We start from the raw sequence: 22,421 nt of genomic DNA on the forward strand, positions 1-22,421 counted from the left end.
ACTGCAGAAGAAAAGGCCTGGCACTCTGCTTCTGTAAAGAAGAAAAAAAACCTATTGCTGTCGAGTCAATTCCTACTCATAATGACCCAATAAGACAGAGTAGAACTGCCCCATAGCGTTTCTAAGGAGCAGCTGGTGGATTCAAACTGCCAACTTTTAGTTAGCAGCCAAGCTCTCAACCGCTATGCCATCAGGGCTCGTAAAGATTATAGCCATTGAAACCCTATGGAGCAGTTCTACCCTGTAACACATGGGGTTCCATGAATCCAAATGCACAGGATGGCAACTAACAACAACAACGTTCAGAACCACTGACTGTCAGTGCTTTATTGTTTCTTCTGTGTTGCTGTAGGTTCTGTTTCTCCCATTACCTACAGATTATGAATTAATTGGTGAGTTCAGTCAAGAAACATGTATTGCTCTCAAACACTGAGGTTAAGCATATGGGTTGAACTTTTGTTTCCCAATCCTGATCTATAACATTGAACAAATGCATTAATCCCTCTGGGCTTTGGTTGTACACCTTGAAAATGGGGATAATAATGTCTGTAAATACTTGCATAGTGCTTATTATTTGCCAGACATCAGCTTTAAGCTTTTCATATGAATTAATAAATTAAATCTCACCATAGTCCTGTAAGGTATTATTACCCCCATTTTGCAGATGAGAAAAATGAGGCAGAGGAAAGATAAACAACTTGCCCAAGGTCACAAAGCTATTAAATGGTGGAGCTGAGAACCATGCAGTCTGGGGGCCAATAGCAGGCACTTAACCCCAATGCCTACTGCTTTGTAAACTGATGTTATGGGGTCGTTTTGAGGATCAGATAACGTGATGTGTGTGTGTAGCATGGGGCCTGACATGGAAACTTTTCATATAGAATAGCTATTTTTAACGGCTTTAAGAACTATGTAGTACTGTGGAAAGAAAACAACATGGGGATAAATAAAATCAGTAAAATATTATAGGTGTGTCTTAGTTTCCTGTTGCTGTTGTAACAAATTACCACACACTTCATGGCTTGGAACAGCACAACTGATTTATCTCACAATTCTGGAGGTCAGAAGTCTGAAATGTGTCTCACTGCACTAAAATCAAGGTGTTGGCAGGGTTGCATTCCTTCTAGAGACTTTAGGGGGGTATCTGTTGCTATGTAAGGTAACAGATTCACAGGTTCTGGGGATTAGGACATGGACATTTTTGGAAAGCCATTATTCCGCCTACCACAAGGTGTTTTATAGAAGATGATCAAACACACACATTACAAAAGAGTGGGTGGGAGGCGGGGCCAAGATGGCTGACTAGGTAGACGCTACCTCGGATCCCTCTTGCAACAAAGACTCGGAAAAACAAGTGAATCAATCACATACATGCCAATCCACGAACCGTGACCATCAAACACAGATCTAAAGAGTTGACCTGAGTGACAGAGACTGAGAACGAACAACCACGGGGAAGTAGCGACTGTTTTCGGAGCCTGGAGCCAGCGTCCCAGTCACGAAACCTTGGCGCCAGGCTTTGGACTGGGTGCAGGGGAACTGAGCACGGCTTCCTGAGAAGGTGCAAACACGACGCAGCCCTAGCCCCCTAAAGTGACCTCAGGGGAAGCCCAGCCAGTGCACGCAGGCAGGGCAGTGACGCGGCTCACAGGAGGAGGTCACCGGGAGGCAGTGACTAGTTTTGGAGCCTGGAGTGCGGCGTCCCAGCCGGGGAACCTTGGCGCTGGGCTTTGGACTGGGAGCAGAGGAACCGACCATGGCTTCTGAGACAGCACAAGCACAGGACGCGGGCCTGACCCTTGAGGGCAATCTCTACCCAGCCAGCGCACACAGCCAACACGCCCCTCGGGAATCTCAGATAAAACAGTCATCACCAAGCAAGATAAGTAACTTTGTCTATATTCCGGGTTGCTACCCTCTACTATTTACCTGAACCCTCCCCTCCCCTTCCCAGGCGGCTTCATTAACATTGGAATTTCCTGAGCCAGGGAGTGAAGTGCACTGCGGTTTTTCTTTTTTTGGTCTTTTTCTAACCCATTCTCCTGGCCTGAGAGAAGCAGCTACAAAAAACCCAGGGACCAAAAATCCTTCCCTAACTGGACTAAAAACACAGAACCAGCTCCAGCCAAGCATATGTGATCCACAGTCTTGGGCTTTCATCCCTACAGGGAACAAGGTGGCTATTATCATGCAAAGGCAATTCTGATAGGGATCTGACTGTAATTGTTTTAGCGGATTACTGGAAAGACAAGTTTCCCAGGTCTGATATCTCTGTGTACTCAACAGAGCCCTCACTGACCCACGACAGGGAACTGAGGGCTGAAGCTCCCCCCAGACCACCTAGCCTCCTGCCTTAGGGGTCTAAGGAGGGTGACACCTACCAATCTGTAGAGGTACTTGCATTGGGGGCCTAAGGTACAGCTACAGAGCCCACCCACCAAAGTGCTTTAGGAATAGAGACACACCTACCTCACTGGCACTTGGGGGAAGCCTGTCAGCATCCTGCCCCCCACCCCGGAGTGTGAAACCCTGCTGCTACTAGAATCTGGTGCACGCAACTATCACCAATACTTCTCTAGGTGGATAGGTGACAGTCTGCACCACACACTTGATGACCCAAAATCAGATTCTACTCAAGAATAGTGAATGGACTCTTAGGCTTATATATCTGGTAACAGCCCAAACCAGCTGGTAATAGGACATAAGTGATTCAAGGGCTACAACAATCAAGACAGCGCAATCTAGTAGCCCATCTACGTATATTGAAAGAAAACAAAACAAGATAAGACTCAGTGAGCAAATATAGAATAAATCACTACAATATCTTAGAGATAGCTCGGAGACAGCAGTCGATATCAAACCACATAAAGAAGCAGACCATGACTGCTTCTACAACTCCCCAAACTAAAGAATCAAAATCTTTCACAAATGAAGATACAATCCTGGGATTGCCAGGTGCAGAATATAAAAAAACTAATTTACAGAATGCTTCAAGACATCAGGGATGACCTCAGAAATGAAATAAGGCAATCTACAGAAAAAGCCAAGGAACACACTGATAAAGCGGTTGAAGAACTCAAAAAGATTATTCAAGAACATAGTGGAAAAATTAATAAGCTGCAAGAATCCATAGAGAGACAGCATTCAGAAATCCAAAAGATTAACAGTAAAATTGCAGAATTAGACAACTCAATAGGACGTCAGAGGAGAAGACTCAAGCAATTGGAATGCAGACTGGGGGAGATGGAGGACAAGGGAATTGACACCAATATAGCTGAAAAAAATCAGATAAAAGAATTAAAAAAAAAATGAAGAAACCCTAAGAATCATGTGGGACTCTATCAAGAAGAATAACTTGCATGTGATTGGAGTTCCAGAACAGGGAGGGATAACAGAAAATACAGAGAGAATAGCTGAAGATCTGTTGGCAGAAAACTTCCCTGACATCATGAAAGACGAAAGGATATCTATCCAAGATGCTCATCGAACCCCATTTAAGATTGATCTGAAAAGAAAATCACCAAGACGTATTATCATCAAACTTGCCAAAACCAAAGATAAAGAGAAAATTTTGAAAGCAGCCAGGGATAAAAGAAAGGTCTCCTACAAAGGAGAATCAATAAGAATAAGTTCAGACTACTCAGCAGAAACCATGCAGTCAAGAAGGCAATGGGATGACATATATAGGGCACTGAAGGAGGAAAACTGCCAGCAAAACTCTCTCTCAAATATGAATGCGAAATTAAAACATTTACAGATAAACACAAGCTTAGAGAATTTGCAAAAACCAAACCAAAGCTACAAGAAATACTAAAGGAAATTGTTTGGTCAGAAAACCAATAATATCAGATACCAGCATAACACAAGGTCACAGAACAGAACATCCTGATATCAACTCAAATAGGGAAATCACAAAAACAAATTAAGATTAATTTTAAAAAGAAAAAAATGCTCAAAACAAAAGAGTGGGTACAGGGTGATGAGTAGAAATCAGAAAAGCTTTTTTCTTTTTTTATATTGTGGAAAAATCTACATAACATTTGCCACTTCAACCATTTTTCTATGTACAATTCAGTGACATGAATGTCAGTGACGTTAACTACCTTTACCATGTTGTATAACCATCACTTCTACGCTTTTTCAATTTTTTTTTATTACCCTGAACAGAAACTCAGCACCCCTTAAAATAACAACAACAACAAAAAAAACCCATTGAGTCGATTCCAACTTATAGCGACCCTATAGGACAGAGTAGAACTGCCCCATAGAGTTTCCAAGGAGCACCTGGAGGATTCAAACTGCCAACCTTTTGGTTAGCAGCCATAGCACTTAACCACTACGCCACCAGGGTTTCCAGCACCCCTTAGGCAATACAGAAATGCTTTTTGAAGAAGCACTCCTTGAGCATAATATTTAATAACGGATAATTTTTCATTAGTCAAGTCAGGAGGGAAGAAAAGGGGTTTCCAAGACAGCTAATCCTGAAATAACCAGGGTACAGCCAGGATGTGGATTCATGTTCCGTGTGATTGAAGAACTGTGTTCTGGGGGTGGCAGTGTGTGGCACTGAAGCTACAGAGGTCAGTAAGTAGCAGGTAATTGTTGTCACTGAATAACAACTTAAGGCATTTGGATTTTTTTCCACTGAGTATAGGCTTTCTTTTTCCTGTGAGGCCCAATGGGGTACACATTGCACACACTAAGTAAATGCCATTGATCGACAAACCATGCAACTGAATAAACAGAGGTTATTACAATATTCGGTTAGGGGAGAAAAAAAAACAACAACAGATAACTCCTTCTCTGTTCTGAGAGCATTACCTGACGGGAGCATTTTATCAGTCCTAACGTTCCACTGGGAAGTGGAAGAACACTTATTTGCCCAAGAGCCGCCGTAGGCGGCGTTGGTTACATAATGTCAGTTAGGAAACCACTTGGATTTAAAGGAGTTCTTGACTCTCAGGCAAAAATGTGCTATTTAAGGATAGGGTTAAGGAGAGGATGCAACAGTCGGTCTGGGATGTCAACATCGATGGTGGCACATTAACATGCCAACTTGGGGACATCTCACCTACACCTTCATTCTAATCCATAGAACTATGTAAATTCACCTCAAATGCAAACGTAAACAGGACTTCCGGGTGCGTGAGAGGAGAATGCTCACCAACGCAGGCGGGGGTGTCTTCTCGGGACCCATTTCATATTAAAATTACATCCTCTCCCCTCTCTTGGCTGACATGCTGTCTGATTGCAAGCTCTGCCCTAAAGCCACAGAATAATCAAAATTATCAATTTTATAGCCTCTTTCTACAAGAGGCTCCAAGTTCTACCGTTGTCACATCACTGCAGCTCAAAGCTCCAGGAGAGAGGAGGACAGGCATAATCAATCATGCCCCGGAGAAAAGGATTCATGGGGCAGAGCTGCGACTTCTCCAAAAATTCCTTCCTCTCTATCAGTTAATTGCATTAGCTTTCTCCACACCTACTCAACACCTTGGTATTTGCTTATTGTGTTTCTTGTCTCTCATTCGTCCTCCAGGTTGAGTCAAGGGGAATATTGGAATTTCTAGAGTTGAGTCATTCTAGTCTCTGGTTTCTGCTTTAGTCCTCATAATTAAAGCAGACAAAGGGGTTCCCTGTTTCGAAGAAAATAGCTATTCATGTATTCATTTGCTTATTCATTGAGAAAATATTAACTGAACTCTTATTATGTACTTGTGGAGGCAGTGGTGGGTCAGTGGCAGAATTCTCGTCTTCCATGTCGGAAACCCAGATGCAATTATTGGTCAAAGTATGTCATGCGCGGTCACCACCTGTCAGTGAAGGCTTGCATGTTGGTATGATGCTGAACAGGTTTCAGCAGTGCTTCCAGACTAAGACAGACTAGGAAGAAAGGCCTGGCAATCTACTCCTGAAAACCCTATGGATCACAATGGTCCAATCCACAACTGATCGTGGGGATGGCACAGGATTAGGCAGCATTTCCTGTTGTAGTAGTGAGTGTGGTTGCCATGAGTCAGAGGCACCTCTATGGCAGCTAATAACAACAATCATGTGCCTGGCACACTGCAAAGTGTCGTATTTCAGTGTACCACTACTGCTCCTGTTTTCACCGAATGTGTCCAGTTAAGGGGAAAGATAGATACTGGAGAAATAAGTAAATAAATTAATAAAACAGCAACTGCTCATTGAGAGCTAACTCTAGGTCAAGCACTAAACAAAGTGCTTTAATCTCTTTCCAAAATAACTAAAACCAGACCCGTTGCTGTCGAGTCAATTCCGACTAATAGCAACCCTATACGACAGAGTAGAACTGCCCCGCAGGGTTTCTAGGGCTATAAATATGGAAGCAGACCATCACATCTTTTTCCCATGGAGTGGCTGGTGGGTTTGAACCACTGACCTGACCTTTGGGTTAGCAGCCGAGCTCTCAACCACTCTACCGTCAGGGCGCCTTTTAATTACAGTAACACTATGATGCATAGACAATTACTACCCTATTTCAACTAACTTTGCCCAAGGTCATGGAATTCCTAAGTGTTGGAGCCAGGATTTTGTTTCCAGGGCCCACCCTCTTAAGATAAGTGCCGGGAAGAAAGGCACAGAGTGCCCAGGGAGCCTGCTGTTGATGAAGATTTGACACTTCCCCGGAAAAGTGGAAAGCCATAGCTCCAAATCATGGCAACTGGTCCCCTAGCCGAGCTGCAGGTTGCATCTCATCACCATGGTAATGAAATGCGTTCCTTGCTAACCTCTCCCTGGAGCTCCCCAGAGCTCCCATCCCCAGGGGAGCTCCTTGGAGATCATTTATGAAAATCAGCAGTAAGCACCAGTGGCCTTTCGAAACCTCTCCAAGAGCGCTTAATGCAGTAATTGTTTACTCTGATGTGTAATGAGGGAGAGGAACATGGTGATGTTGGGGACTGATTAATTTTTCTGAATGTATTCCACAGCAGAAGGCACCTTGAAGAGCAAGGCTCATTTTCTCTCCCTGTGGATTACCCTGTCTTGATTCATGCAGACATACCCCACTGGCGCAACTCAAAGCACAGCTTGCCTGAGATTTGCATAATGTGAAATTGCTGAGCGAAATTATTATCACATGTAGGGTCCCTTGTCACTTTCTTATCTCTGAAGTGGGGAAAATGTTGCCCCGGAACCACTAGCATCGATAAATTGGTCCAAGGGGGGGCTGGATGATTCAGAAGACCTACAGAGTTCTATTTCTCCCCTTTAGGACAGGCACACAGAAAGCAGCTAGCATTGATGTCACTCCGAGTGGCCATTTTAAAATAGCTAAGAAGGAAAATAAATACTAAGCAGATAGAGCAGGCCTAGAATAAATAATAAAATGATGTTTTCCTGAAATGAGGCAAGTGGACATTTGCACTAACAGTGGAATTTCTCACATACGTGTATCCTTACACTTGTAAAAGGCTTGTTTATGCCAGTTGGGCTCTTGTTAGAGGGCAAGGGCATGTTGCTGGGGAACTGAGACCTTGTAAATTGGCTTTTACCAGCTGCTTTGTCTTGTCTTCTAAATTGCTTGAAAACCTATTAAGATATATGACCCACATAAAAGTGGGACCAAAGGGTTTCCGTATCATGGCCCCTAGGGATTGGATTTTACTTTATCACCCATTAACGCAGAAGGGATTTCATCAGTCGGCTTACCCGTCTCTCACCCCCGAGGGCTATAAAAGTCCCAAAGATTAGCTTCTCCAGGAAATAGGCAAAGACGGGAGTGCTCAGACAGCTGTTTAACAGGCAGATACGCAGGGATCTCCTGGCTGGGAGGAAGTGTGGGCCATGGCCTGGGAATTAAAAAAAAAAAACCAAACCCACTGCCGTTGAGTTAATTCCGACTCACAGCGACCCTATAAGACAGAGTAGAACTGCCCCACAGAGTTTCCAAGGAACGCCTGGTGGATTTGAACTGCCCACCTCCTGGTTAACAGCCATAGCACTTAACCACTACGCTACCAGGGTTTCCTGGCCTGGGAACAGAGGCAGAGTTTGTAGAGAGTTGGCTGGCCAGATAGGGCCTCAAAATATTAGATAATTCAATTCATAATAAAGATATGAAGAGACCTTTGTTACTGACTTTCTAAACAGGCCCTTGCCTTTGGTTTTTCTTACGTGCAGATGGTCCCCACCTTTTCAGGAGCATCCTCTCCAAGGCATCTCCGTTTCCAAGCCTGGCTCTCACAGCATCTTCACTGCTGTTCACAAGTTGTGTGCTCAGAATGACCCGCAGTGCGGTCGTGCTTAATGTGAGGAAAGGAAGCAGAGTCTTGCTGTGTTTACTCAGGCAGAATAAAGGAGAGATTTGAACTATGAATGGTATATTTAATTGCCTAGGTCAAGGTCACAAACCGGTGGTCTGCTGGCTGGATCTGACCTAAAGATGTGTTTCATTTGACTCCCACTGCATTTTAAAATTCCTGACATAAGTATCCAAAACCAAAACCAAACCCAGTGCCGTTGAGTGGATTCCGACTCATAGCGACCCTATAGGACAGAGTAGAAATGCCCCGTAGAGTTTCCAAGGAGCGCCTGGTGGATTCGAACTGCCAACCCTTTGGTTAGCAGCCATAGCACTTAACCACTATGCCACCAGGGTTTCCGACATAATTATCAATATATATAAATTGGAAGATTTTACCCAATTAGGTGGTTTTCTGGGGTGTTCTTGATAGTCATCTGCATAGTTCCCTGCTTGTTCCTTTATGTTAATTGGCCCCAATGAGCATTTTGATTTGTAGATATTTCTGTGGCCACGGCCCCCATTTCTCTGTTTCACTGGGCTCCTGGACCTCACTAGGATCACTCGCACCCCACCCTCCATGCGCCTCACTATCCCACTTTGTGCTTCACTCCCGGTCTCACTTCCTTTCCAAAGTCGCCATGGCGATTTAAGAGAAAGGGTTTGAGAGATTTTCTAAGCTCCTTGGGACAAAGGCATCACTCAGGCCAAATATATCCCATTATTACTGTTTGTACTGGCGGTTTTGATCTCGCCTCCGAAAGCGGGTGGGGCTTCTTCCTGCTTGGCTGTATCCTGTACGCAGCCGGCGGGGGGTCCTAAGAGCGCTAAGCACAGCCACTCCCTCCGCCCCTTTTATTCCCCACCCCACAAGATTGGCAGCCCCGACTCTGCAGTCTTGCATTTATTAGCGGAGAGATGATTGCTCTCCGTTTATCTGTGACTGGGTTTGCTTAAAATGGGTGGCTTCCTGCCAAAATGGGATGCATGCCTAATGAATTTGAATTCTCAGAAGCCTAGGCCTCACAGAAGCCCTCGGTGTCAGCCCACAGCCATGAAAAAGGGAGAGGATTCCAGAAGGTTAACACTGATTGAGTTGCTTTCGTGTACTTTAGCTCTCCAAGCACATCGCTTCGCTCATAGAATTGTAAATTCTCATCTTAGTCCCTAAAAGCAGTGCACGAGGAATTGAGGGGTGGGCTTGCTAGTCTCACGTTATAAAGTTGGTAGAATTATAAAGTTCTTTCTGTCTTAAGAGAAAGGCAAGTGTGGGTATGTGTAGAAGTGTGAGGTGTGGGAGAGAGAGCTGTATTCATTTACAATCTTGAAGCAATTCTCCTTTGGTAAGAAGGGAGATGAACTGTTTGAATTTCCAATCTGGAAATGAATGCTGGGCTCACAGTCCACAATTGTGTCTGACTCAGAGTAGGAAATTGGAAAAACTGATGACTGCATAGATTCCTGAGCTCGCCTGGGCATCTCCATCCCACAGAAGATTAGATGGTAGGTGTCGAATGAGTCCTGAAGATTGAGTGATTTCAGGCTGTGTAATACCATGTTGCAGGCTTTGCCAAAACAACCGATGGTTTGCAAAATACAGTGGCTGTTAAATCCAAGTGTACGGAAGATGACAGATCGCAGCCTATCCAGTTAGGTCCCTGAGATGACACATCCAAAGCACCAGTCCAGGTCCCATTGTTAACTCTTTGATTTACTCGTAGGAGCCTTCAGCTCAGCTCATTGACAATGCAGTCCAGATAATGTGCTCCGTGACCTTGCTGGCACAACCAATAACCCCCCTCTCCCCCAGTGCAGAAGCCACACACCAGGGAGGAAATTAGTGCACTGAAGCAGAGATTTACCAAATGCGTTCCCCCTGGAGAGTGCAAAGAGTTAATGCCGTTTTCAAACACGCCTAATTTACTCCAAGGGGGCATTATGCCCTCTGAGAGAAAGTGCATCAATGTGTGCCTGGGGAGAAAGAGGTGGGGGGCAAAATTAGGGAAAATACATAAAGGACACCCTCCCTTGCTAAAGTATCAAACGGCAACACATTTACAAAGAATTCTTTCCTTAGCCTACAAGTGCTTTGACATTCCAACGGTCTTTCAAAATAGATGCTTTTTTTTTTCTTTTCGAACTTGCAATTGGCTGTGGAGTCTACTGGAAGGAGCACTAAGCTTCAGCAAGCCTGGGTTTTAGTCTTAATTAGGTTGCTATCTTTATGCCTGGGGCTGGTCACTTCTCAGCTTTTTCAGCTGTAAAGTAAATAGGTTGAGGTAGATGCTTTCTAAGGGTACTTCTGCTTTGTGATTCAGTGCTTTAAATGTCTGCAAATATGAACTCTTAGAGCGTCTCTTTGGATCACAACATTTTTCAAATGCTCGTAGCATCATCTTTTCTCCCCATTAGTCAGGGCACTATGTAAGATAAATTTATGTATTCCCTCCTAACAGAATACTTAAGAACAAATGGAACTGGTGGGCCTGTTGGGTCACTTTATCAGCAGCAAAGAGCATAATTGCCTCAGCCTTTAACCGTAGCCACTTTTGAACTGTGAGAAAGGCTTGAGGACTATAGAACCAACCACCCATGACCTTCTATCTCTTTTCACGTCCCACCGTGCTCTAATTAGTGACCCCAATGCCTGTCAGAAATCCTTGGAGAATAAATAGATCCAGGCAGGCAGGAATGATCTTTAAACCATGGCTATAGTCGGAAGACACAAAGCTGTATCTCAAAATCATAAAATTCCACAAATGGTTTCAGTTTTGTGGGCGGGAGGAGAGTAAGCAGGAGACACGAAGGGTGGCTACTTTTATAGGAGAAATTCATTTATTTTGCCCTCCAAAAAGTGGTATTGCTTTCTGAAACATTTGTTTCCTACGTTGAACGTTTCACTGCATTTTAACAGGTAACCCCTAACCCCATGTGGTATTTTAGTTTAAATGAGTTCATTTTAAAAGAAGATGAAAATTTTCGCTTCTCAGTCACACTAGCCACATTTTAAGTGCCCAGTAGTCACATGGGGCTAGTGGCTACCATATTACAGATACGGAGCATTCCCATCATGGTGGAAAGTTCTATTGGACAGCTGTGGAAGAAAATCAATGTATACTTACACCTTCAGGAACTCTTTGGGCTTATTTATTGGTTTGTTTTGATCCTCCCCCGCCCCCCACCCCCATTCATTCATTGGAAACATATGGATTTCAAGATAGTGTGCTATATACTAAAAAATTTCACCGTCTACTGAGTGTTTATTACGGGCCAGGCATTGTGCAAAGGGCCTTCCAAACATCATCTGATTTAGCCTTTGAGTTAGGTGCATTAGATCTATTTTACAGAAAAGGAAGCTGGGGCCGAGGATCACACAGTTGATCACACAGGGCAGAGTTTCATAAACCTTTCAGATTCCAAAGCCTGTGTTAATCTGGCATAAAAATGGTTTCTGGAATATATTCCTGCGAAATATTATTTTTCTGGGCTAAATTATCATCAGCACCGTTATTTGAGAGAAGTGATTGTGTTTGTGTTTTTTATAATTTTGGAAAGGATTCCCTTGCATAACAACAACCTAGGATTTTAATGCTTCAAATCCAGGTTAAGACACAGAGAAAGAGAGAAAAGGAAAAAAAGAAAGAAAAGAAGGGTAAGTGTACATACATAAATGTCTGTAGTATTTGCATTTTCGTTGTACATTTGTAATCATGTTGGAGCTGCTGTAGTCTTCAGTTTGGTCCCCTGTGCAGCCAGCAGCCTCCCAGGCCTCCCAGGTAGAAATAAGTGTTAGGTACTTGATATGCAGTGTGTTTCTTCCCTATGAAGCAATTCAGCCGAGAAGCAAAGAATTGCACTTCAGACTTTATACATTTTATCCCTTGGCAACCCACTGTAGTGATATTACAAACATTGAGACTGTTAGACTAATGGAAGTAAATGTTGTAAAAGCTGTGAAAGATACTGTAAAATATTCACTTATTCATGCAAGAATAATTCACCGAGCACCCACTGTGTGCTAGACACTGTGTTATATAGAAGATCTAAAAAATGTCACTGAAATATAGTTCCTTTACTTGAGGAGCTCACAATTAAGTGTAGGACATGGACTGTTTATATCAGTAACTATAAAATAAGGTAATATAATCAGTTGTTGTTGTTAGGTGCCATCGAGTCCTCTCCAACTCACAGTGACCCCATGTACAACAGGATGAAACACTGCCTGGCCCTGCGCCATACTCAAAATTGTTGCTATTCTTAAGCCCATTGTTGCAGCCACTGTGCCAATCCATTTCATTGGTGGCCTTCCCCTTCTTCGCTGACCCTCTACTCTACCAAGCATGGTTTCTTTCTCCAGATACTGATCCGTCCTGACAACACGTCCAAAGTATGTGAGATGTAGTCAGTTGTGTTGGTAAGTGTTTAAAAACCAGCTCTTTAGGATAAACAAACAAACAAAAATGCTGATTTGTATTATTTACTGATTAAACAAACAAACAAAAAAACCATTGCCATTTAGTCAATTCTGACTCATGGCATTACTGAGCTCCATAGGGTTTTCCTGGCTGTAATTTTTACAGGAAGGAGCTCTGGTAGTGCAATTGTTAAGCACTAGGCTGCTAACAGAAAGGTCGGTGTTTCAAACCCACCAGCAGCTCCACTGGAGAAAAGACCTGACAATTTGCTTCTGTAAAGATTTCAGCCTAGAGGACTGTGGGGACCATGGGCTTGGGGACATTTAGCTCAATTGGCATAACATAGTTGATAAAGAAAATGTTCTACATTCTACTTTGGTGAGTAGTGTCTGGGGTCTTAAAAGCCTGTGAGCGACCACCTAGGATACTCCACTGGTCTCACCCTTTTGGGAGAAAGGGAGAATGAAGAAAACTAAAGATACAGGGGAAAGATTAGTCCAAAGGACTAATGGACCACATCTACCACGGCCTCCACCAGACTGAGTCCAGTACAACTAGGTGGTGCCCGGCTACCACCACTGACTGCTCTGACAGGGTTCACAACAGAGGGTCCTGGACAGAGCTGGAGAAAAATGTAGAACAAATTTCTAACTCAAAAAGAAAGACCATACTTGCTGGCCTGACAGAGACTGGAGAAACCCTGAGAGTATGGCCCCCAGATACCCTTTCAGCTCAGTAATGAAGTCACTCCTAAGGTTCACCCTTCAGCCAAAGATTGAACAGGCCCATAAAACAAAACGAGACTAAAGGGGCACACCAGCCCAGGGGCAGGGACTAGGAAGTAGGAGGGAACAGGAAAGCTGGTAATAGGGAGTCCAATGTTGAGAAGGGAGAGTGTTGACATGTTGTGGGGTTGTTAACCAATGTCATAGAACAATGTGTGTACTGACTGTTTAATGAGAAGCTAGTTCTGTAAATCTTCATCTAAAGTACAATAAAGAATTAAGAAAAAAAAATTCAGCCTAGGAAACCCTATGGGGAAGTTCTACTCTGTCTTAGAGGATTGCTATAAAGTTGCTGGAGCCTTGGTGGCACAGTGATTAAGAGCTCAGCTGATAACCAAAAGGTTGGCAGTTTGAATCCACCAGCCATCCTTGGAAACCCTGTGGGGCAGTTCTACTCTGTCCTGTAGGGTCACAATGAGTCAGTAAGAGCTAGACGACAAAGGGTTTTTTTTTTTTTTTTTTTTTTTCCTAGGGTGAGTCCCTAGTAGTTGGAATCAACTCAACAGAACACAACAACAATTTTTACAGAAGCAGATCACCAAACCTTTTTTTCACTGTGCCTGTAGGTGAGTCAGAACTGCCAATCTTTTGGTTAACAGCCAAATGAAAACTGTTTATGCCACCCAGGGACCTTATATTTGGTGATTGATTACCATGGCGTAAATACGTTCCATCATGAGCAATATGAGGTTACCAACATGATGCTACTGAAGGTGTGGTTTGGAACAGACATACATAATTGGCTCTTATAAGCAGTATGGAAACCCTAGTGGCGTAGTGGTTAAGAGCTGTGGGCGCTAACCAAAAGATCAGCAGTTCGAATCTACCAGCTGCTTCTTGGAAACTCCATGGAGCAGTTCTACTCTGTCCTATAGGGTCACTATGAGTCGGAATTGACTCGATGGCAAAGGGTTATAAGCAGTATAAGTTGGCACTAGCATACCTTAGATTGTATGTCATGTTATGTTATATTACGTTATTCTATATTTGTATATATACAAACGTAGGTACATATGTTATATGTATATGCAGTATACTTTAAAATCAAACTACAATACTGTGTTAATATATATAGCTTATTAAGAGTTTAGGTTTTGGAATCAGACCAATGTGACCTTAAATTTCAGCTTAACTACTTATTAACTGTGTGATTTTAGTGAATTACTTCACTCTTCTAAGCCTCGGCTTTCTCATATATTTAATGGGAGGAATCCTAGTTCCTATCTCCTCTGTCTGTGGTGAGAATAAGCACTGAAATGCTTAGTTCAGCGCCTCATCTATATACAGTAGGCGCTTAGTAAGTATTGGAAACCCTGGTGGTGTAGTGGTTAAGAGCTATGGCTGCTAATCAGAAGGTCAGCAGTTTAAATGTACCAGGCGCTGCTTGGAAACTCTGTGGGGCAGTTCTACTCTGCCCTATACAGTCGGTATAAGTCAGAATTGACTCAAGAGCAACTGGTTTTTTAGTAAGTGTTTGACGCCCTGGTAGCACAGTGGTTAAGTGAGTGGCAGCTTACCAAAAGGTAGGCAGTTCAAACCCACCAGCTGTCCTTGGAAACCCTACAGGCCAGTTCTACTATGTCCTGGAGGGTTGCTATGAGTCAGAATTGACTTGATGGCAATGGGTTTGGCTTTGGTTTTTGGTTAGGAAGGATTTAAAATGAATGAATGATGATTAGTGACATCACTGAAATATGAAATAAATGGCCATAAGGACCTAGGGGTGGGGGAAATGAAGTCTGTCATTATACATCAGCAAAGCCCTCACAGGAAGAAGACACATTTGAAATGAGACTTGAAGGCTAAGTAGGATCTTGCCAGGCACGTAAAGAAAAATGTTCATTGCAGACAGATGCAATGGCAGGAACTATTGCTGTTAGCAATGGTCCAGTTGGCTCCAACTCATGGCAACTTGATGTATAACAGATCATGTTGTTGCCCAGCTCTGTGCCATCTTCATGATCACTGGTATGTGTGAGTCCATTGTTGTGGCCATTGTATCAGTCCATCTCACTTAGGATTTTCCTCATTTTCTTGACCCTCTACCAAACTTGATGTCTTTTTCTAGCAATTGATCTTTCCTGAAGACATGTCCAAAGTAAGCAAGCCAAAGTTTCATTATCCTTGCTTCTAAGGAACATTCTGGTTGTATTTCTTCTAAGACTGATTTATTCATTCTTCTGGCAGTCCATGGTCTATTCAGTATTCTTCGCCAACATCACAGTTCAGATGCATCGATTCTTTTCTTCTCGCTTCCTTTTCATTTGTCCAGCTTTTGCATGCATATGAGGTGACTGAAAAGACCTGGCTTGAGTCAAGTGCACCTTAATCATCAAAGTGATATTATTGCTTTTGAAAGCTTTAAAGAGGTCTTTTGCAGCAGATTTGCCCAATGCAACGTGTTGGTTGATTTCTTGACTGCTGGATGTTGATTGTCGATCCAAGTAAAATGAAATCCTTGACAACTAATCAGGGACATCTCTCTCTCTCGGTTTGTGTGTGTGTGTGTGTGTGTTTTGTTTTGTGTATTTTGTGGTTCTTTCAGAGAGGATATTGTGCTTTGGGCTGATATGGCTCCTCCTTTTGCCCCAAAACAAACAGGAGCTGCCTCACGTCTGCATCTCCTATTGCTCAGGGAGCACCTGCTTTCCTGTGACCCCCGGAGCCTCTCGGTGATGACAGCACACACTGCCAATCCATCACAAGGTCTTTGTGAGTCCTTCTCCAAAGAGCATGCAGACTCTTTTTAGCCAATAGCCTTTGTTTACTGAGCCCCAGGAACTAGGGGTGAGATGTATTAATGATGGGACCTAATCTCTATTGTATTTTACTGAAATTCCATTTTGGCCACCGAAATGCCAAATGCCTGCCGGTGAAACATAATTTCTTGAAGCACCACATACTAACGGGCATCATATTTCATCTCTCCACGCCTGCAGTTTATCCAAACAAAGGAAATGGGTTATTACCAAGGAAAGCATTACTCAAAATTCCAATCATGACTGTTAAACCGCATGTGAAATTACTTTTAATAATTAAAAATGGTTCTTGCCGCTCTCCAACCTCAGCTCAATTTTAGGTCTAGTGCCATTTTAAGAAAAGCTAATAATCCCTAGTAAATTCCAATGACCTTAATTGTCTTCACCTCTACCCTTCGGTGACCTTTATCGCTTAGATGGTTAAAATCTAAAATAAATGGTACCAATATATCTGATGTGCAACCACGTTATGTTAATTTATTCTATGCGCTCGTTATATTTCCGTGACACGTTTTCTTTGAAGATGTGAGCATGCTTTGTAAAGAACTTTTATTATGTGTATTTTTTTTTTTAATTTAAATTTTAAGGCACAGAAGGCAATTGTCAGTAAAAATATTATCGTTTGGAGGAGGAGGTAAAATGATAAAAAGAAAGAAACTGAAAACGAATGGAGAGATAAGAGAGAGTTAGTGATTATAAACTGTGCTGGCAAAAAACAAATGTAGCATCCAACCATGAAAAAGTATAAGAGGGCAGCAAAAGCAAGTTCCAGAAACAACAAATTAATGTAAATATTGCATCTTGTTTAATAATTCCTTTTACAAAAGTTCCTAAGACTTTGAGAGTCTCTAGTTTTTAGCATCATGGCCAGGACATCTCTCGGGTACTGACTCCAGAAGTCAGTTTTTGTTTCTATATCTAATATCTAGGAATAGTCTTAGATTCACATCCACACCTGGTTCCCTAGAGATTACACGTGCAGTGTCTGCCTCAAGAATTTAATTGTTTCTCATATTTGGAATAACTGATGTCACCTCTATATCAGTGTAATCTACATGTCTGCCACTCTAGATAATGACACTCCACCCTTCTTTGGAAAATCTGTCTTGTCCTTATATGCATTCACTTAATCAGCCATTCATTTATTCATTCAGCAGCATTTCCTCAAGCTATATATTGTTGTCATTGTTATTTGCCTTTGAGATGATTCCAGTTCATGGCGACCCCATGTGTGCAGAGTAGAACTGCTCTGTAGGATTTTCAAAGCTGAGACCTTTAAGAAGCAGATCACCAGGCCTATCTTCCAAGGTGCCTCTGGATAGGTTTGAACTGCCAACTTTTCAGCAAGTAGTCAGGTACTTAACCATTTGTGCCCCGGAGACTCGTAATTATGTATAGAGGACTGTATTTGTTGCTTGAAATATTCAGATGACATATATCATCTTGTCTCTTTTTTCTTTCTTTTCTTTTTTTGCCAATTTAACTTTTTACACGTATACAGCTTATTAACAGCAATTACAATAATCGGCTGTGGAACCCTACCCATAATCAATGTGATTTTTCCAACACCATTAGTCCTTCTTTCCCCCTCCTTTCCACCCCTGGTAGCCCCTAATAAACATTGATCTCTATACACTTGCCTTTCCTTGTCTTTTTATACAAGTGAGGTCAGACAATATTCGTCCTTTTGTGATTGGCTTATTTCACTCAGCGTAACTTCTTCAAGCTCCACCAATAGTGTAGCGGGTATCAAGACTTCATTTCTCCTACTGGGTGAAATGAAGTACTATTAGTACTATTTAGTACTATTCCATTGTATGTAGGTACCACATTTTGTTCACCCATTCATCTGTCAATGGGCATTTAGGCTGTTTCCACCTTTTGGCTATTGCGAATAGTGCTGCAGTGAACATTGGTGTACAAGCCTCATTTTGAGTCTCTGCTTTCATGTTGTTCTTGTCTCTTAAAGAGAGTGTAGCATGAGGGGAGAGAGAAGAGAGATGCCAAGGTGAATAATAAGTTGCAGGGTGATGGAAGTATGTAATGATATAATGGAAATAAGTTGTTTGGTAGTATATATTAACTCTGCTGGTTGCGGGATTCAGAGAGGGAGAAAGATGATTTCTTTAAGCTCCCTTTGCCTTTGAATGAAGCTAAGGCACTATAAGACAGCATCTGGAATTAGAACATTGTTCTTGAGAAGTGTAGTCAATATTGCTTAGGAGTCACTTAAGAGCCTCTTTCCATGGAGCCAAGGGAAAGCTATCAAGTCTCGCTTCCAGCATCGACATACACATACACTCATACATGCACTCAAAACAAAAACAAAAAATTTAAACATTTTTAAAAATTAAAAAAAGGGTTTTTGATCCATTGTGGTAGCCAGCATTGAAAATGACCCAGTGATTCTCTCCTTCTAATATTTATGTCCTTATGTAGTCCCCTCCCACACTGAGCAGTGCTGATCTTGGCAATCAACAGGATATTACATGACTTCCAAGGCTAGGTGATAAAGGAAATTGTGTCTTCTGCCTAGTTCTCTTTTGGGCTGCTTGCTTTGGCTGAAGCCAGGATCCATGTTGTGAGGACACTCAAGCAGCGGTTGAGAGGCCCACTTGGAGGGAACTGGAGGTCTCTTGCTGCCAATAAGCTTCATGTGGGTAATTCACCTTGGAAATTGATTCCTCAGTCTCTGTCAAGGCTTCAGATGCTAGACCTGGCTGATACTTTCAATGCAATGTCATGAGGAAGCCAGCCAGAACCACACAGCTAAAAAAGAAAAAAAATAATAATAATAAGCTTCTCCTAAATTCCTGACATGCGTGATCTGCATGAGATAACGAATGTTTATTTTTTTTAATAGTTGTAAAAATATACACAACAAAACCTTCACTAACTCAACAATTTCCACATGTACAATTTAGTGATGTTGGTTACATTTTTCACGTTATGCAACCATTGTTGCTATCCTTTTCCAAATTAGTCCACCAACATTAACAGAAACTCACTGTCTCCAGAGCAAATATTTCCTCTCCCTCCTAGCCGTGTAACCACTAATAATCTTTGGTTTCTACGTATTTGCTTATTTCGTATAAGTGAGAGCCATACAGTATTTGTCCTTTTGTGAGTGACTTAATTCACTCATCACAATGTTTTCTACATTCACCCATGTTTATTTTAAGCTGCTAAACCTGGGGGCTATTTGTTATGCAGCAGTAGATTACTAATACATCCGGGCTCTACTAACTGCTAGGCCCTGTTCCTAAGACAAGCCTTCTATTAGTAGGCAACCAGCATTTGTTGGATGTACTAATGCACAGAAGTTTGATTGAAGAAAGCTCTTTTACTGTATTTGACTGTGTTTACAACTAACTATAGCTTCACAGCAAGATAAAATATCTAAACCAAAAAAACAAACCCAGCACCATCGAGTCGACTCTGACTCATAGCAACCCTATAGGACAGACTAGAATTGCCCCATAGAGTTTCCAAGGAGCTCCTGGCAGATTCGAACTGCCGACCCTTTGGTTAGCAGCCGTGGCACTTAACCACTACGTCACCAGGATAAAAGATATAGCCAATTTTTAAAAAAAGCTTGTTTTATTAACTATGTCTATGATGAAATCAGTATCACGTACTTGAATACTCGATTTAGGTTTAAGTGGCTTTCCGACTAAACTTCCTAATTCCTTTGTCCAGCAGAGTGAATGGACAGGAAGGCATTCACCTCATTTTCTCTTAAAGATCTTTAACTACTTTCTGTTGGCCAGTGGTTTTGCCTTCTCATCTTTCTCTTCATTGTTTCTCCAGCCTTTGTCCCAGTAACAGATGTACTTTTTATATTCTTTCAAACCCTGCCATGTTGGCTAAGAGAAAAAAGAATTTAAATCAAATTGTGGTACATTTGTGGGACTCTTCACAGACATTTCTAACTGATGACTGAGCACATCAATTGCTTTAAGTAGCCTGACTATTGTCATTCCTGACAAAAACAAGGGGGGGGTCTACTGATTGGGACCTGACTGATGATCAGTTGTCTAGAGTTGAGGAAGGTTGGAATACCTTATATTTAGAACTTAAGGTGTCACAGAAGTCTCTGAAACATATTTTCATTACAGCTTCTGATTTAAATTTTAAAGTAGAGGGCAACATGGTTTTTTGTTGTTTTGTTTGTTCTTTGGCCAAAACACTTGAATCTGGTCTCTTTTCAATATGCTGGCCTCTGTAAACACTCTGGTTAACATTTCAAACATTTGCTTCTGTCTCTACCGAGGGCTCGTTTTTATTAACAGTAATGAAGATCGACTTCCATTTGATCTGTGTACATTCCATGAAAGGCAAAGAAAGGCAGAGCAAACCTTGTTTGAAATTTTTTTCACGTTGGAAGAATTTCCTTCATCCTGGTAGCCACAGTGGGTTTTTAGCTGCCGATTTAAAATGGGGAGATATTTTGAAAAGCATAAGTTATTTTATTTCGATGGCATTTTATACTCACGATTCTCGTTTTCGTGCAGACAACCTAGGGCATCATTAAGATGAGCACCATCGTGATAGCTTGCAGTGTTAAATTCTCTGGGTGAGAAATGTTTAAGCCTCAGTAGTTTTCGACTGCAAATTCACATTTCAAAAGAAAATATATTCAGGGTTAGCAAAACAGCAGGTGCAAAGGAAGTTATAATGACCTCTTTTTTACTATTAGGAGGAGAAATAAAATTGGCAGCAATCGACTTGTTCATCTCCGGCATGTCTATTCTTAATGATAATTATATGACCAAGACATACACATTAGCAATGATGGTTGGGATATCAAATTATATAGCATTATTGGCACCATCCTACAAGCAGCAAAAGAGAACAGGAAAAAAGGGCACGATGGTTATTTATCATGGATGAGATGTAGCAATGTGAGATTAGCGTTTTGCAATGCACAGTGATAAAAAAAAATCTCAGTTCAGGGTTTTCAACAGTAGCACTGTTGACATTTTGGACCTAATAATTCTTTATTTGGGGTGGGGGGCTGTCCTATGCATTGTTAAGAGCTCTGGTTGCACAGTGGTTAAGGGCTCAGCTGCTAACCCAAAAGTGGGTTATTCGAACCTGCCAGCCACTCAATGGGAGAAAAATGTAGCAGTCTGCTTCCGTAAAGATTACAGCCTTGGAAACCCTATGGGGCAGTTATACTATGTCATGTAGTGTCATTGTAAGTCAGAATTGACTCAATGGCAATGAGTTTTTAAACAGATTTGGTCCTAAGCATTATAGGTCTCCCTGGCTTCAACCCACTAGAGGCCAGTTACATCCTCCAATCTTTTTTTTATTCCCCGCCCCCCGCCAGTGGCTAAGTACTTTATGTATATTACTTAAAATAACTCTTTAAGCTAGGTATCAATAGTATTCCCTTTTAATGTATAAGGAAACTGAGATTAAAGGCAGCTAACTGCTTTTCTTAAGATCGCACATTCACAAAAGATCCAGAGCCTGGATCCCAATCAAGATGGTTTTAAACACAAAACAATGCTTTCTCATGTTTTAGTAAAGCTTCAAAATGTATACAAGAAACAAATGTGCAGGGGCACTATTTTTCATTCTGAACATTTTCTACCTTAACATATATATTTCAGTGACCAACAAGCTTTCAAAATCAATGTTGCATGCAGTCTCTTATTGTAATTGCTACAGACTGGACCTCTCCCGAGCCTGGTGTTGACTGGAGGCTGTGTTTTTGAAAAGCTGTGGCAGGGCAAGAGGAAAGCGCTTAGGATTTAGAGGCAGAAGATATGAGTTCAAATCTTTATTCCACCTTCTACTCACAATATGTCTTTGGCAAATCTCTTTACTGCTCTGAGTTTCACTTTCCATGGAATACATGGAAGCTAGAAGAACTTGCTTCCAGTGCTGTTTTTTAGTTTTTTTGTTGTACTTTGGGTGAAGGTTTATGGAACAAAGCAGTTTCTCATTAAACAGTTAGTACACATATTGTTTTATCCCATTGGTTAACAGCCCCACAACATGTCAACACTCTTCCTTCTCAACCTTGGGTTCCCTATTCCCAGCTTTCCTGTACCCTCTTACCTTCTAGTCCTTGCCCCTGGGCTGATGTGCCCCTTTAGTCCCATTTTGTTTTACAGGCCTGTCTAATCTTTGGCTGAAGGGTGAACCTCATGAGTGTTTTCATTACTGAGCTGAAAGGATTCCT

The sequence above is a fragment of the Elephas maximus genome, chromosome 20, assembly GCF_024166365.1.
Source record: "Elephas maximus indicus isolate mEleMax1 chromosome 20, mEleMax1 primary haplotype, whole genome shotgun sequence".
Classification (NCBI taxonomy): Eukaryota; Metazoa; Chordata; class Mammalia; order Proboscidea; family Elephantidae; genus Elephas; species Elephas maximus.